Source organism: Schistocerca gregaria, chromosome 2, assembly GCF_023897955.1.
Source record: "Schistocerca gregaria isolate iqSchGreg1 chromosome 2, iqSchGreg1.2, whole genome shotgun sequence".
Lineage (NCBI taxonomy): Eukaryota > Metazoa > Arthropoda > Insecta > Orthoptera > Acrididae > Schistocerca > Schistocerca gregaria.
The window spans coordinates 665562994-665578321 of record NC_064921.1 but is presented as its reverse complement, the minus strand read 5'-3'; the positions used below and the strand labels follow the sequence as shown (position 1 = coordinate 665578321).

The 15328-nt window shown below is 42.1% G+C and overlaps 1 protein-coding gene across 1 annotated transcript in view; it reads left to right on the top strand.

The window, feature by feature from the left end:
- LOC126334711 (cubilin-like) overlaps positions 1-15328 on the top strand; it is a 450438-nt gene that overhangs the window by 356153 nt on the left and 78957 nt on the right. The window lies entirely within an intron of this gene.

The following is a 15328-nucleotide window of genomic DNA, read 5'->3' as shown; positions in this document are numbered from 1 at the left end:
ACTATCTGCGCAGGGTAACACGAGTAAGAATCAAGACGAAGAGTTTTGTAGTTGTATTTCTAATTCACACGAAGATGACTACTCCGGTTTCAAATCGGCCACAGGATTCAATGCACTGTCGAAGATAGTCATTGTGGTTCTCCTGGCTGATTGACAGTGTAGCAGTGGAATTCAGGGACCTTTCTATGTGATTTAATTTCCATAACGGAGCGATATATGAGACTTGATGATCTTGCTTAGCACTGGGTGTAGGCAGGGGTGTACCAGATTCAATGTGCATGGCCTGCCGATACTGAACACCCACTAGGTAACTGTGGGAACTTTTCGGCCAAATAAGTTGGAAAGAACTCAACTGACGATTACCCTAAGCCAGTGTTAAGAAGACATTTTAGTTTAGCTTGTCTCGTAACAACATCAACGTATTAGATGTACACTGTTTCGCTTAGAGAACATTAACTCTTTGCAACGAAGGGTAGAAGAGTGGCTATTACCATTGTTGCGTTTGTTGATCAACATTCTAAGCAAGTTATTAAATTCACTAGAAGAAATAGAAATTTACGCACATTATAAAAACGAGCCTCTAGCTTTATTGAACGAGCAACTTGATTCTAGGGAAAAATATTTCTTTGATCTTTTTGAAGACTTATAACTTTGACTGCTCTTTCGTTTTTTCTCCAATCTACGTTTTAGAGTACCTTCTTTCTATACAAATAATGCCGACTCGTGATTTTATCATTAGCATTTTTCGGTGGTTAATGAAGTCATGTGTTTCTTCATATTTAACACTGCTGTTGTGATAAGATTCTTAATGTTTTGTTCCCAACGCCCTTCCCTTTTCCCCTTTCTTTAGCAAAATGTTTTTTTTTTCGTTAACAGTCTCTTTTTAACGGATTTTGTTTTATTTAATGTTGCATGGGTTGTTCCCGGATCACCATTACTTTACACAATATTATCTATTATATGAATTTATAACCATTTCGTGTCTAACACGAGATGTAATGGAGCTCTGTATATCTAAAACATTATGCTGCCCTTTGCGTCTATGTTTCCTTCCTACATAACAGCCAAGATTGCTTGTTAACTTACGTCACATGTTTCGCTATTCTGCCATTCATATAACTATGAATAACCTCTAATGATTATTATATTCACTACTATATTTATTACATATATTCATATGTGACGTCGTTTTCACTGCAACTCTTAACGTTTAGATATATCGTATTTGCTGACGTTACAGCACTCTGTGGCAGAATGTCGCATCGATTACGGACGCCGTTTGTATGGCCACCCTAAACTTCCATATAGATTATCTTGGCTAGTAGCTTCTCTCTATCGCTATACCAACGTTTGAGAGCTATTTAATATACCTTTGCCAACAGCACGTATGTTACGGAACGGATAACAGAGGGTAGCCTAGACTACTTTATTTTAAGCTAATTATTTACTACAATTTATATTTTTTGACAAATAGCTATTTCATAGCAATTTTACGATGTATTTTACCTATAACTCTTCTTCAAATCTAATATAGACTATTGGAATACATTTTATGCTAATAGTACACACTGTGCTTCTGAATGGTTAACACTGATGTCATACACAGGACGGTGAGGAGCACTAGTGCTATTTAAGACCACTTCCTGCCTATCTATTTAGAAGTCAGTTCAGCGTCGTGGATCGGCGCAGCCTGCTCCATGGAGGTCTACATGCCGTCCTGGTTGTATGTAGTTTGTAATCTTATATCAGTGTATAAACGTTACTGTAAGGATCCCTCTATCTGTACGTGTGTTATTTCACAGTCTGAAGATGATTTTTAAGGATTGAAACCGGTCACTCTGATTAAAAGAAATTTGCGATCAAGGCTGTTTTTTTTTTTGGGAATGAGATTTTCACTCTGCAGCGGAGTGTGCGCTGATATGAAATTTCATGGCAGATTAAAACTGCGTGCCCGACCGAGATTCGAACTCGGGACCTTTGCTTTTCGCGGGCAAGTATTCTACCATCTGAGCTACCGAAGCACAACACAAGCCCGTTCCTCACAGCTTTACTTCTGCCAGTATCTCGTCTTCTACCTTCCAAACTTTACAGAACCTCTCCTCCGAAATCTTGCAGAACTAGCACTCCTGAAAGAAAGGATACAGCGGAGACATGGCTTAGCCACAGCCTGGGAGATATTTCCAGAATGACATTTTCACTCTTCAGCGGAGTGTGCGCTGATATGAAACTTCCTGGCAGAATAAAAATTGGGTGCCCGACCGAGACTCGAATTCGGGACCTTCACCTTTACCGGGCAAGTGCTCTACCATTCTTTTTTAATCTCATTTTGTTCGTTGCATCTTCTCGGGGCGGACGTCGTAATACATCCGTTTAAGTTCGTTGTTGATCGATTAACTCAGTTTTTTTATTACAGAGGGCAGCTAACCCTCTGACCGAACTTGTTGAACTACCGTGCCGGCTGTCCATCTGAGCCACCGAGCAAGACTCATGCCCGTTCCTCACAGTTTTACTTCTGCCAGTATCTCGTCTCCTACCTTCGAAATTTTACAAAGCCCTCCTGTGAACCTTGCAGAACTGGCACGCCTGAAAGAAAGGATACTGTGGAGACATGGCTTAGCCACACCCTAAGGGATGTTTCCAGAATGAGAGCAGTTGCGAAAGGTAAAGGTCCCGAGTTCGAGTCTCGGTCGGGCACTCACTTTTAATCTGACAGGAAGTTTCAAGACTGTTTTGTAATTATCCGAATGGTATCGGTTCACCATCTTGAGCGGGACTGCAGTGTTGTGTTATCATGTATCACGCAGCAGCAAAGAGGTAACTGGTGGCACGGCTAATGGTCTCCAGTGACATAGGCGGCCATGGTAAGCTGAGTATGCTATTCTAAGCAGTGGCTCATCGGAAGGAGGTCTCTCTGTGTGTTTCGTCAGGCAATGACCAGTCAGTACGGAGCTGATGTTTTAGCACAGTGGCCACAGTGCTGACACAGGAACAGTGCCAAGTGGTGCATGGATGTCAGAAAGCTTGTGGCATCAAACAACTGGCCTGCCTCCACTACTCAGCGTGACAACTCACTGGGCAGGTGAGATCCCTAGCACAAATTATGACAGTGCAGAGAGCGATTGTGACAGTGACAGCGTGTGTCCACATCCGACAAAGTAGGACGACAGTGTCTCCCTGCTCAGACAGTGATGGCTGGGCAGCTGGAAAGCCCTGGCTCGAACTCCATTCCTCAAGGAAGACGACTAGTAGATGTAGACAGTCACCCTGAGGGATCCTCGCCGTTGGAAAGAGGCCAGTCTATAACTGCTGATGACGGAGTCTGTCTGGGACAGTATGCTGTTTCATCTTGGATGATATAGGGGCATAGACCTCTCATTGAGACAAGTGGCTAGCAGTGACCATATCATTGTGAATTTCTGCATAAATTTGGTAATATATTACCAGGCATTTTGGTTAGTGTGTGAAACGGCAGTGTTCATGACCACTACTTCCTAATAGACAGGAGTTGCCAGGCTTAACTGTTGGGTAATCATGACATCATTTGCCCTAGCTTGTCTGTCATTTCAGTACTCTATAAGCTCTGACAGTGTTGTAAACTGTAGCATTTCCTCCTTTTCAGAGGTCCAGTAAGGTGTCTACTGCAAGTCCAGCTTCCCGAATAAATTTAATACTCACTGAATCTATGTTCTTGCTGTAGCATTCCTAGTTACTGAATCGTCTTGTGTCACCGTCCAAAAGATGTTGTTTTGCTGAATCGGCCGCAAGAGTAATTCGCTACTGTAGGGGAACTGTGGCGGAGCAACTAAGCAAGAAAATGCAGTTTTATGTAAAGATAATAATCTTCATGTTTTAATTGGTCAATTAGTTCCCAAATGAAATGCTACATGAGTGGTAGCTTTCTTAACGTAATTCAGAGAACCTAAATCTCTTGTCTTAGACCTGTCACGAAATGAATACCTCAATACTGAGTATGATGTTAACTTCGCAGTGCACCTATGAAAACGCAGAGTCTCGAATGGTGGTGAGAAACGTAACAGGCACTGCTTAAGAAAGAAAAAATACTGTAATATTTCATAAACTTTGACTGCAGTAGGAAACACTATGAAATTGTCCACTCCATATAGTGGGCAACGGCGTTTTCCTTCTACTTATTGTTTCCAGTATCCTGATTGTTAACTATTTTACATTCTACTGTTTTATGTGTCGATTGTATAATTCCGGAAATGATTTTTTTATTCCTATCGAAGTACCTACGATGGGTCATTGTAGAGCTCGTCAATATTTTCAACCAAATACCATTGTGATACGAGAGGGAAAGTGGGTCGTTAGAATGGATATGTCTGGAGGGGATTGGCAGTTACGGTAAATGATTGACAAGCATGGGTTAAGATGTGTCTACGACCTCAGTTATTATGTTGTGTTACATAGTTTCGAAAGATAAATCATTCCTTGTAGACTCGTTGGTCGATCCGCATTGATACACCAGAAACAGGTCAAATTCATTCTTGTGTCGTCACGAATACGTCGAAACCTGAATGCCCCTGTCTGCCGTCCTGTCACGTCTCCACATCGACTTATTGACCTGTCATACTGCGCTTTGTCAATACAACCGACCGGCACATATGCAACCCCTTACTGACAACTTAAGGCAATGGTGGAAGACAACATTGCTCAAGGATAGCCATTTTACACGAATCTGTGTGGTGTGTGGACCTGTCGTATTAATTCGGAAGAGTACTGATTTCCAACGTCACAGGACTGAATACTGAAAGCATCCAGCGAAGTTATATCACGTCAAGGTGTCGTATTTACTTCCTGGTCTAAAGACAGATCTCACTTAACATCTCATTATTAGGAGGTCGTTCCGAGAAGTGCGCCAACAAATTTTCTTACGTGAAAATTCTTCAATATTTTCAAATAAAATATACATTATTAACATTCTACATATTTATTATTGGTTATTACGACTTTTTATTTTTTCAACATAGTCGTCCTGTAAGGTGTCAGGCAAATCCAACACCTTCCATGAAAACCCTGACATGATAAGCAAATCCACTAGTATGTCACATAGCTCCGAATAAATCGTGACATTAAATTAACCAAATTAATACGAATAACGAGTGAGCAAATGGAATACCACAGACTAACACAAGGATGCCTAAATGCATGTTGTACCTTCCCACCGTGAGACCGACGCAGTTCCGAGGGGAGAAACGAGAACAGAAGCCGAGAGCAGAACCGTGTTAAGCTAGAAGGCCTTACGATAAGGGGCGGACTAGACACCCACGTCGCCAGCCTACCTCTAAGACTACCACCAGCACGTTTTAGTGTGAGACTTTTTCGCGTCTCTGTTACGTCAAGGGCCAACCCCCCCCCCCCCCCCCCCAGCCCGTGTTAAAAGCTAGAGCCCTCCAGAAAAACAGTATAGATCTTATGATAACACAAAAAGGGCTACTCCACCCGCAAGTTTTAGCGTGATATTTTTTGCGTGTCTGTTACATTAGGACCACCTCCAAGCCAATGTTAAAAGATAGAGCCCTCCAGAAGAACAGTATAAATCTTACGATAATGCTAAAAGGACCACACCAGCTGCAGGTTTTAGCGTGAGACTTTTTAGCGTCTCTGTTACGTTGCAAACTTGAAAAACGTTGCCCCACCACGAAAAGTATAACGTTTCTCATTGGATAGACAGAATTTTTGTAGGCGGAGCTTAAGGTTAACATTGAGACCCTGATTGGTCAGATGAAAACACAGCCAGATAATTTTTCTTAAACCAACTCCGGTAAATTGTAGTAAGGAGAAGTTAGGAGAGAGTTGCTTCCGAGATGGCGAGGTGAGCGGAGCTATGCTGCCCGCCGCCCAGACGCTGCGTAAACACCGACAAGGTAATGAACGCATGCGATGCCGCAGTTTTGAGCGCGTAAAGCTTCACTCAGAACTGTGGAAGTCTCATCTGTTACACCCCCTTTTTGCGTAATAATAGTATTAAGATTGTTTTACAGCGAGTGCAGTGGAGCTGACGCTGAGATCATTTAGTATTTGGTTATATCATCGCTAGTCTCACTGAACTCTTCGGAATTCTACATGTCATGTGTGGTCTGGCGTCTCCTTAACAGCAACAGGTCCCAGGTTCAGACTAGTCAATTCCCTAAAAAACACGCTCAGAGCGTCGTGGCGCGAAGGTGGTAGGGAGACACGATATAGTACAAACAGACACCACCATGAATGTTTAGAGTCCCGGCGACGAGCGCAACTCTCACAGAGACCAGTTTGTTGATACCGTCACTGAAAAATGTTACACTTTATTGACAGAGGCACAACGTCACCTCTACTTGTACAGCTTCATCTCTGCCAAAGTGAAGTCTTGGAAGGCGTTCTTTAATTTTTGGAAGTTGGTGGAACTGGGAACGGGCAGGTCGGGACTGATCGATGATACTGTGAACCTAAGCCTTCAGATGTTGCAGCGCCCCTGTGTGATATGGCACTGTCGTTCTGAAGGAAAGAGGACTACGCGTGTTCACGAATGCTTCGAGTTCGAAGCTCGATTACTGCACACTGTTTCTCGCCCACCGCCATGGTTACGTTACACGCCGCCATGTTGCACACTATACTTCGGAACCCTCTAGCAGCAGAGGGCTACAGCTTGCGTCAGCGAAGTGGAAATGTCGATCAACCAATGTGCATGAAACGCAATACGTCAGCCGGTAATGAGAACACAATAAAATATTCGCAGTCACTATTTTTCAGAACACTCTCATATGATACTGTTGCGTTGTTTATCTCGCGTTCTGGGTAATATGAAACAGGAAACAGATTTATTCTTCATTACTTGCTTCGTCTATCCACTTTCATAACAAGCAATTTGTAAGTGAAAGAAGAATACTTTTACAATAAATATGCAACGATACATTTAGTGAAGGGTATTATCCATTACTCATTTCAATATTGAGTGAAGTACAGTTCCCACTTTTATTAATTTAATTTTGGGAAGTGCTCCTTTATGAGGAATGCCTAGTTTATTTATCACAATGATTTCTTTATTTTACAAGTAGAAGATAATCCAAGCAGATAGCATGTTTTTTTACCACGTTCCAGAAACAAAATGTGGACCACAAATTTGAAATTAGCTCAGCAGTGATTTTAATGCAGGGCAGAATGAAGGTCAGCATCGGCCGTAACATCATCTGTCTTTGTTATTGCATTGCAACTCAAGATTTCAGCTGTTTGAAGGCAAGGATGAGTCATATTTGGCCCGATTATCGAAAACTCGAGTACCTGCCGATGTCGTATCTTAATGTGTGCCGTAATGATTACTTTATTCTACATGAATGCTTATAGCGCACTCGTCACAGCTGCACTGTCAGCTGAAATCTAAATTTGCAGTGCAATGAAACAAGACTGAAGACATAACGGCGAATGCTGACCTTCGTTCTATCCTGGATTACATCACGGTCGTGGAGTACAGTCGTTCCCTTGAAACAGAACGTAATGTGAGCTTTTAATTCTCTTCACGTCTGGTGAAATGGTGTGTCAAAAAATGGTTCAAATGGCTCTGAGCACTATGCGACTTAACTTCTGAGGTCATCAGTCGCCTAGAACTTAGAACTAATTAGACCTAACTACCCGAAGGACATCACACACATCCATGCCAGAGGCAGGATCCGACCTGCGACCGTAGCGGTCGCTCGGCTCCAGGCTGTAGCGCCTAGAACCGCACGGCCACTCCGGCCGGCGAAATGGTATGTCACTTTCATTACTTTTCAGTACTTATTATGTGCTTTGCTCAATCGTTTGCGCTTTATCCGTGCTTTTTATGAACTGTACGACTGTCTTCTCAAGAAAATATTGCTACCATTTATGTACATTCTCATCCAAACATGGAGATACGCTTTTTTTTCTGTAAAGCAGATACACATCACAGTATTTTCTTTGAAGGCATGGATGAGTCATATTCGGCACGATTATCGAAAATTCGAGTTGGTACTATTCTGAAATTTTGATAATAATACATCACTTGAGATATTTTTCCCATTTTTATGACACAGTCTCTCGTAGCGCTGTGATGCTCATTCGAAAAGACAATTTAACTCAAAAAATTTACTCCTTTATTAATTACACGCAATATTTTGTAAAATAAATGAGCGTAACGTATTGCATCGTACATCTATAATTTCCAGTACACGAGAAGCTTTTCTTCTCTGTTAACACAGACGGTCTCAAACACTGTGCCGTTATTCACCAGTCTGTCCTTTCGATCATAAAATGAGGCTAGCTGTCTAGCAGATTCTTCATTTATGAACTGAAAGTGGAGCTTGCTGCAAAAGAGATGAAGTACCATTCGCACTCGGAAAGAGAATTCATTAAATGCACTGGCTAACAATACCCGTAAATGGAATGAAAGCTGCACCAGTACAAAGAGATTGAATTCAGAAGAGTCGCTGCACGTGAAATATTTTATTTACGCTGCTCGATAACACCATAAATTATCAGAACATTCTGATAACGCGTTAATGAAATCCCGTGCGCCAGAGATACTTTTTATCAGGTGGCATGCGGTATGCGTTTCATTTAAAGCCCTGATCTCTTTCCTTTATGAAATGGATTCCAGTTATCGAGTGAGTCCTGTTAGATTTTCGGCGAAGAACCTTTACACTAACAGACTCTTCAAAGCTGTTCCGCTTGCTTGATCAGACCTGTAACAGCCAAAAATATGAGGTGACGTGAGTCACTGAAGCTACCCACAGTCTGTTTTAAGTTTCGCAACAGGTCAGCGTTAATGTAATACGAAAGAGCTGCCCCTGTTGCTGCTTGGAATTGAGCAGATGGACTGCAGTGATACAACTAGGAATATGAATATAAAGGGTCACTTTTCGTATCCACACGCTCTTAATTCATGTTTCCCATAATATTAGTGTTTACTTTCCTTCTTACTTTCTCTACTAAAACAGATCAACTTCAATCCAATTCTATGTTTCCTACAATGTCAAAATAGTTTAGCAAATTTATTTCAGGAAATCTGTATTTCACCTTGTTGCAAAATGCTCAGTGAAAATGTCAGTGTAATATTCGATAGATATTCTTTAATTTAAAAGTACACCCGTCTTCGACAGTAAGTAAATGTGTTACAGATCTGTATCTGTCTACAGTGCCCCCACGAGATGTTTCCACATTTGATACAACTAGGATAAACGATACTGGGCAGACAGACTCTCATTGCTGTGGCACCTTCCTCATATTTAACAGGTGTTCTTCGGAAATTTGACAAGTAGTGTATCAGTTTTAGCCGAATCACATGACCAAAGGCGGCCTTGGAAACAAATGTGAAAAAATTCTTCACTTCAGCATCGGACATTAGCAATGGATCACAGAGCTGTGCACTGCACCTCAAACCTCACCAGGTGGAAGTACGGCATCGACTAACCAATTTCGATATAGGTTCTCGAGTTCAGTTCTGCTACTGCCTATTGTAGCCTTAGCGAACTAGAGTCTTTGAACGCTGTTTTCTTCTGGTGACGGTTACTGACACCGCTCGTATAAGTAACAGACAGCTACAGTTGCGTAGCCAAATAAACTTCCCGTAACAGTTTAACCTGATGGCATTTGCCACTGTATTTTTTGCTTCAGATGCGCTCTACATACGTCGTCTAGCGCCACTGAACTCCCAGCACAAAACCTTCGAGCCACATAGACGGATAAACAGTAGCATGCTAGTCTCACACAGTCATCATGAAATATGATGAAAGTCATTAGGACAATAAATTAATACACAATGTACATTGAATTCTTATTAATTTTATATTGTTTACCTCTAAGAGCAATGGAAAGAATTACGACACCTCCATAAGAAGATCCGATGCATGCACAAGGCGGGATAAGGATAAGAAACTGCAAAAAATAAACTGCAGTAGACTCAAAACAGACGTATAGCAACAGGAGAAACATAGGCGCTGGATCATTAATGAATTAATAAACACAAATTCAAAAGCAAATGTTACAAAAATTGACAAAATTATTATATTACTCGTGTTATATATTTACGATATCAGTATATCTCTAAATTTCTTACAGCAGTACATCAATCATTATTTTTATGCCGAAACCTACGGATTATTAAAAGAGATTCAGTCTGGCGCTTCCGTGTCCCTTTAGCTTGTTGTGTGGGATTTCGACAGTTTTGTTTTAGGAGTTACGATCGGCAATTTTATCTTTTCTAACAAACGACTTTTTATTGCACTTAGAGATATATCTCTGGCCACCTATGAGCGGTATTATAGTGCATGGGAATCCATTGGATTAAAATTAGCAATTGGTACACAGTTTATGGTTGTTCACAAAACTCCTACAGATGATAATTTTTTCTGCACTGAAAATGCAAATAGCTTTTTCATAGAAACACAGTTCGGCGATGAGCGGAAATTATTGTTAATATAACTGAAAGACTCTGAAATCTATGGAACTTGCAGTGTCACTGAAATTTTAGTTTCATCTCTGTACTTCGTCCGTTATTCCTGTCGCCCGTTTCTCAATTAAGCGTATGTTTTTCATTTCCAATTTTTTGCAATTTAGACGTTACACTAAAATGGATGGCACAAAATGGTTCCTTTTATTACCGTTTGACATTATTCTCTCTCTGTCTCTCTGGTTCGGTGACCTCTTATTTTCGTTCTTTTTCTACATTCACCAAAGAACTTTTACACAAATAGTTACTTCCCTCGGACGTTGATTATTGAAATGTTTGTAAGGTAATTTTAATTATTGTAAAAAATAAGAAATTTCTATATAATATCCACACAAATATTCATAAACAGATAAATTCCATGATTTACAGTACAGCAGTCATCGTAGCTCCATCCAAAATATGGGTGCATTTTGGTGTTTTATATTAGGTTGCCCTTTCGTCACCGGACCGTATCACAAATCTCTCCTACTCTTTCAGGTGAAGATTCTTTTCTTTACAAGTCTTGCAAAAGAGACCGGAATGTGTATTTCAATCTGCAGTAAAAATTAGGTTGCAATAAAGCCTTTATGACTTAATTAAATAACTTGCCGTACAGCAACATTTGATCGGAACCTATCTCTCGGGTACATCCCCGCTAGCCACCATACCTCGCACGGTGGTAAGTACCTCACACCATTATAGCCATTCCCATAGTCGTTCATCTCGGAAATAAAGCGGCAGAAGAAGGAGTATATGCCTGCTTACAAGCTAACATTTCTCATATCTCGTCTTCGTGGTCCTTATACGTTGGCAGCAGTCGAATCGTACGGCTGACAGCCGCAATTTCGGGCTCCGTAAATTTTGTAATTTGTGTGAAAAGAACGTAGTCTTCCCACCAGTGATTTGAAGTTGGGCTTCCAAAGTATCTTCATAATAATCGCATGTTGATCGAACCCGATGCTTATATGTCTTCTTTTATTCTGACCCGACGGGCTCCCAAACGCTGCAACAATATTCAAGAATTCTATAAGTAATCAGTTTTACACTTGAGCTAAATTTTTCCTACAATTCTTCAATAAGCTGAAATCGGACATTAGCATTCGCTGTAAGGGACCTCAAATTCTCGCTCCATTTCATACCACTTGGCAAAACGTTATGCCAAGTTATTTAATCGAAGCGGTTCCCTATTCACATGCGCTAACTTATATTTTTCTTCATTTCAGGCAGGCTGTCGTTTGTCACACGACACGGATATTCTCTCTAAGTCATCCGGTATCTTCATACAAACACCCTTGACCGTACAAAACAGCGTTATAAGCAAACACTCGCAGATTGCTGTTCACTCTACAAGTCAGATCGTTTACGTAAATAGATAACAAGGGCGTCCTATCACATATCTCTCAGGCGCTTCTGACAATACGCTTGTCTCTGATGATTACCCGCAACCCCGGATATCGTATTCGATTCTGTCAATGAAGCTACTCACTTACCTGAGAACCTATTCCATGTTCTCGGATCTTCGTAGGTGGTCTGATGGTGAACTAAGCCAAAGACTTCCCGGATGTCTAGGAGTATGGAATCTGCTTGTTGAACTGCATTCAAGGTTTCACAAAATATGTGGGAAGCGTAAACTGGGATTCACGAGAGCTGTGCTTTCTAATTCTGTGCTGACATGCGAAAATAACCATTTCTGCCTCAAGGTAGGTTATTATACAAAGCACCAAAGAAACTCGTATAGGTATGCTTATTCAAATACAGAGATACGTAAACAGGCAGAATACGGCGCTGCGGTCGGTAACACCTGCATAAGACAAGTGTCTGGCGCAGTTATTAGATCGGTCACTGCTGCTACAACGGCAGGTTATCAAGATTTAAGTGAGTTTGAACGGGTGTTAGACTCTGCGTTTGAGAAATGGGACACAGCATCTCCGAGGTAGGGATGAAGTGAGGATTTTTCCATACGACTATTTCACGAGTATATCGTGAATATCCGGAATCCGGTAAAACATCAAATCTCCGACATCGCCGCTGCTGGAAAAGAATCTTGCAAGAACGGGACCAACGACGGCTGAAGATAATCTTTGAACGTGACAGAACTCCAACCCTTCCGCGAATTGCTGCAGATTTCAATAATGGGCAGTCGAAAAACGTCAGCGTGCGAAACATTCAACGAAACATCATCGATTTGGGCTTTCGGAGCCAAAAGCCCACTCGTGTACCCTTGATGACTGCATGACCCAGAGCTTTAGGACTCGCCTGGGCCCCTCAACACCGACATTGGACTGTTGATGACTGGAAACGTTGCTTGATCGGACGAGTTTCCTTTCAAATGGTATCAAGTGATGGACGTGTACGGGTATGGAGACACCTTCATGAATCCATGCAACCTGCATATCAGTACAGGGCTGATCAAGCTGGAGAAATCTCTGTAACGGTGTAGGGCTTGTGCACTTATAGTGATGTGGGAGCCCCGATATGTCTAGATACGAGTGTGACAGATGTGAGAGGTGGCACGTATGTAACCATCCTGTCTGATCACCTGCATCCATTTTGTTCATCGTGCATTCCGACGGTCTTGGCAATGACAGCAGGACAATACGACACCCCACACGTCTAGAATTGCTACATATTGGCTCTAGAAACACTCTTCTGAGTTTAAACACTTACGTTGGCCACTAAGCTCCGCAGACATGAACATTATTGAGCATGTCTGCGATGCCTTGCAACGTGCTGTCCAGAAGAGATCTCCACCCCCTCACGCCCTTACGGATTTGTGGATATCTTTACAGGGTTCATGGTGTCAGTTCTCTCTAGCTATCCACGTCTTGCCACATTGGGTTGTGGCACTTCTGCGTGCTCATGGTGGCTGTGCACGATATTAGACAGGTGTACCAATTTCTTTACCTCTTCAATGTATTCGAATACGCTTAAGAGTTCAGCAGTTAACCGACGTTAATGATGCTAGTAACTTACCGGTGCGTTCCTTTACCCCCTTTTTTTATAGTTGCTTGAGACTGTGCTCTGGGCAATTGATTTGCGATAATTGCTAGCTAATTAAGGGGCCAGTGGCGACACGTACTCTCTGTAACACCGAAGTGCGGTTCCATCCAGACCTGCTGACTTACTAGTTTACAACACGTGCAGTTGCTTGTCTGCGGCAGGTTTGTCCATATCTGTACCCTCCATATTCTGCTATTGTTGAACGATGCTATGTTTGTACTGTTATTTTGGCGTATTATTTTTTAACGTGGACTTTAAAACTTCAGTATTTCTTTTGCTATCTTCTATTGCCACACCAGGCTTGTCGATAGGTGAATGGATAGGAGTCATTGGCCAACTTACTAATTTTACGTAGGATCAGAATTTTGTTGTGTTCTCCGCAAGATTTTTCGCTAAGATATGGAGGTGAAAGTTGTATAATACACATATAGATCTGTTCAAACGCACTACTTTCAACTAACATTCGACTGTCGGCACTCTCCTTTCTTTTTCTAAGTGCAACAGCTGTGTTTCTTCAGCGTTTTCCGATTTTTTTATTAAACTAGTGACGGTCTTTTCGTCCTAAACCTACCTACTTTGCACATACGTGTCCAGAGCGCGATATACAATTAGTTAAAGCTTTACCCATAATTCCTTTACACTCATCAAATCCTAACTAATGGCTCAAAATGGTTCAAATAGCTCTGAGCACTATGGTACTTAACATCTGAGGTCATCAGTCCCCTAGAACTTAGAACTACTCAAACCTAACTGACCTAAGGACATCACACACATGCTTGCCCGAGGCAGGATTTGAACCTGCGACCGTATAAGTAGCGCGGTTCTGGACTAAAGCCCCTAGAACCGCTCGGCCATCGCGGACGGCTTTGGAACTAATGTATCTGCACCCGTGGTCCAAGTAGCAGGATAACAATTGGTTATTTAGATGACTTTGTTTCCACACGGGTTGAGGGTCACGATATATTTTGGGAATGCAAACCGTCCGTTACAGGCAGTAAAATTTTCTGTTTGTTTGCTAGTAACCAGTTTTCACTTTGTAATCATTACCAAGTGAAATCCAGATAACATCTCTCCAACAAGTTGCAGAAGATGTGTCGTACGAATCAACAACCCGCACTCCGTCTTCAGGCCACGAGTGACCTAGCGGGACCATCCAACCGCCGTATCTTCCCCGATGGAGACTGCGGATAGGAGGAGCGTGGGGTTAGTAGATCGCTCTCCCGGTCGTAAGATGGTATTCTTGACCGAAGCCGCTACTATTTGGTCCACTAGCTCCTCAATTAGAATCACGAGGCTGAGTACACCCCGAAAAATGGCAACAGCGCATGGCGGGCTGGATGGTCACCCGTCCAAGTGTTGACCACGCCCGACAGCGCTTAACTTCGGTGATCTCACGGGAATCGGTGTATCCACTGCGGCAAGGCCGTTGCCACATACGAATCAACAGCCGACATCATCATCACTAATTCATGACTATACTGACACTGTCGATAAGGTCAGGCCTGCGTATAGCTACATGGTATAAAATACGAGGGTTGGAACTATTTATTTCCATACAAAATAGATACACGTTTCAGAGTTTTACTGACCTTCAAATTAGTCACCAGCGTTGTGCATAACCTACTGCCAGCGATGTGGAAGTCGCAGGGTACTCTTAGCAGTGCCAGTTGTGTCGACAGTTCGAGTGGCGCGGTTTATTGTCCAACGAATCTGTAGCAGTTCTGAGGCGAATGCCAAGAAGTGTTTCCTTCAGTTTATAAATCGAGTTGATCTCACGAGAGCTTAAGTCAGGGGAGCGCGGTAGGTGGTATAGCACTTAGCTGCCCCACCAGTCAAATAAATCAGTAACAGCCTACACTGTACGTGCTTGAGCATCGTCCTGCAAAATAA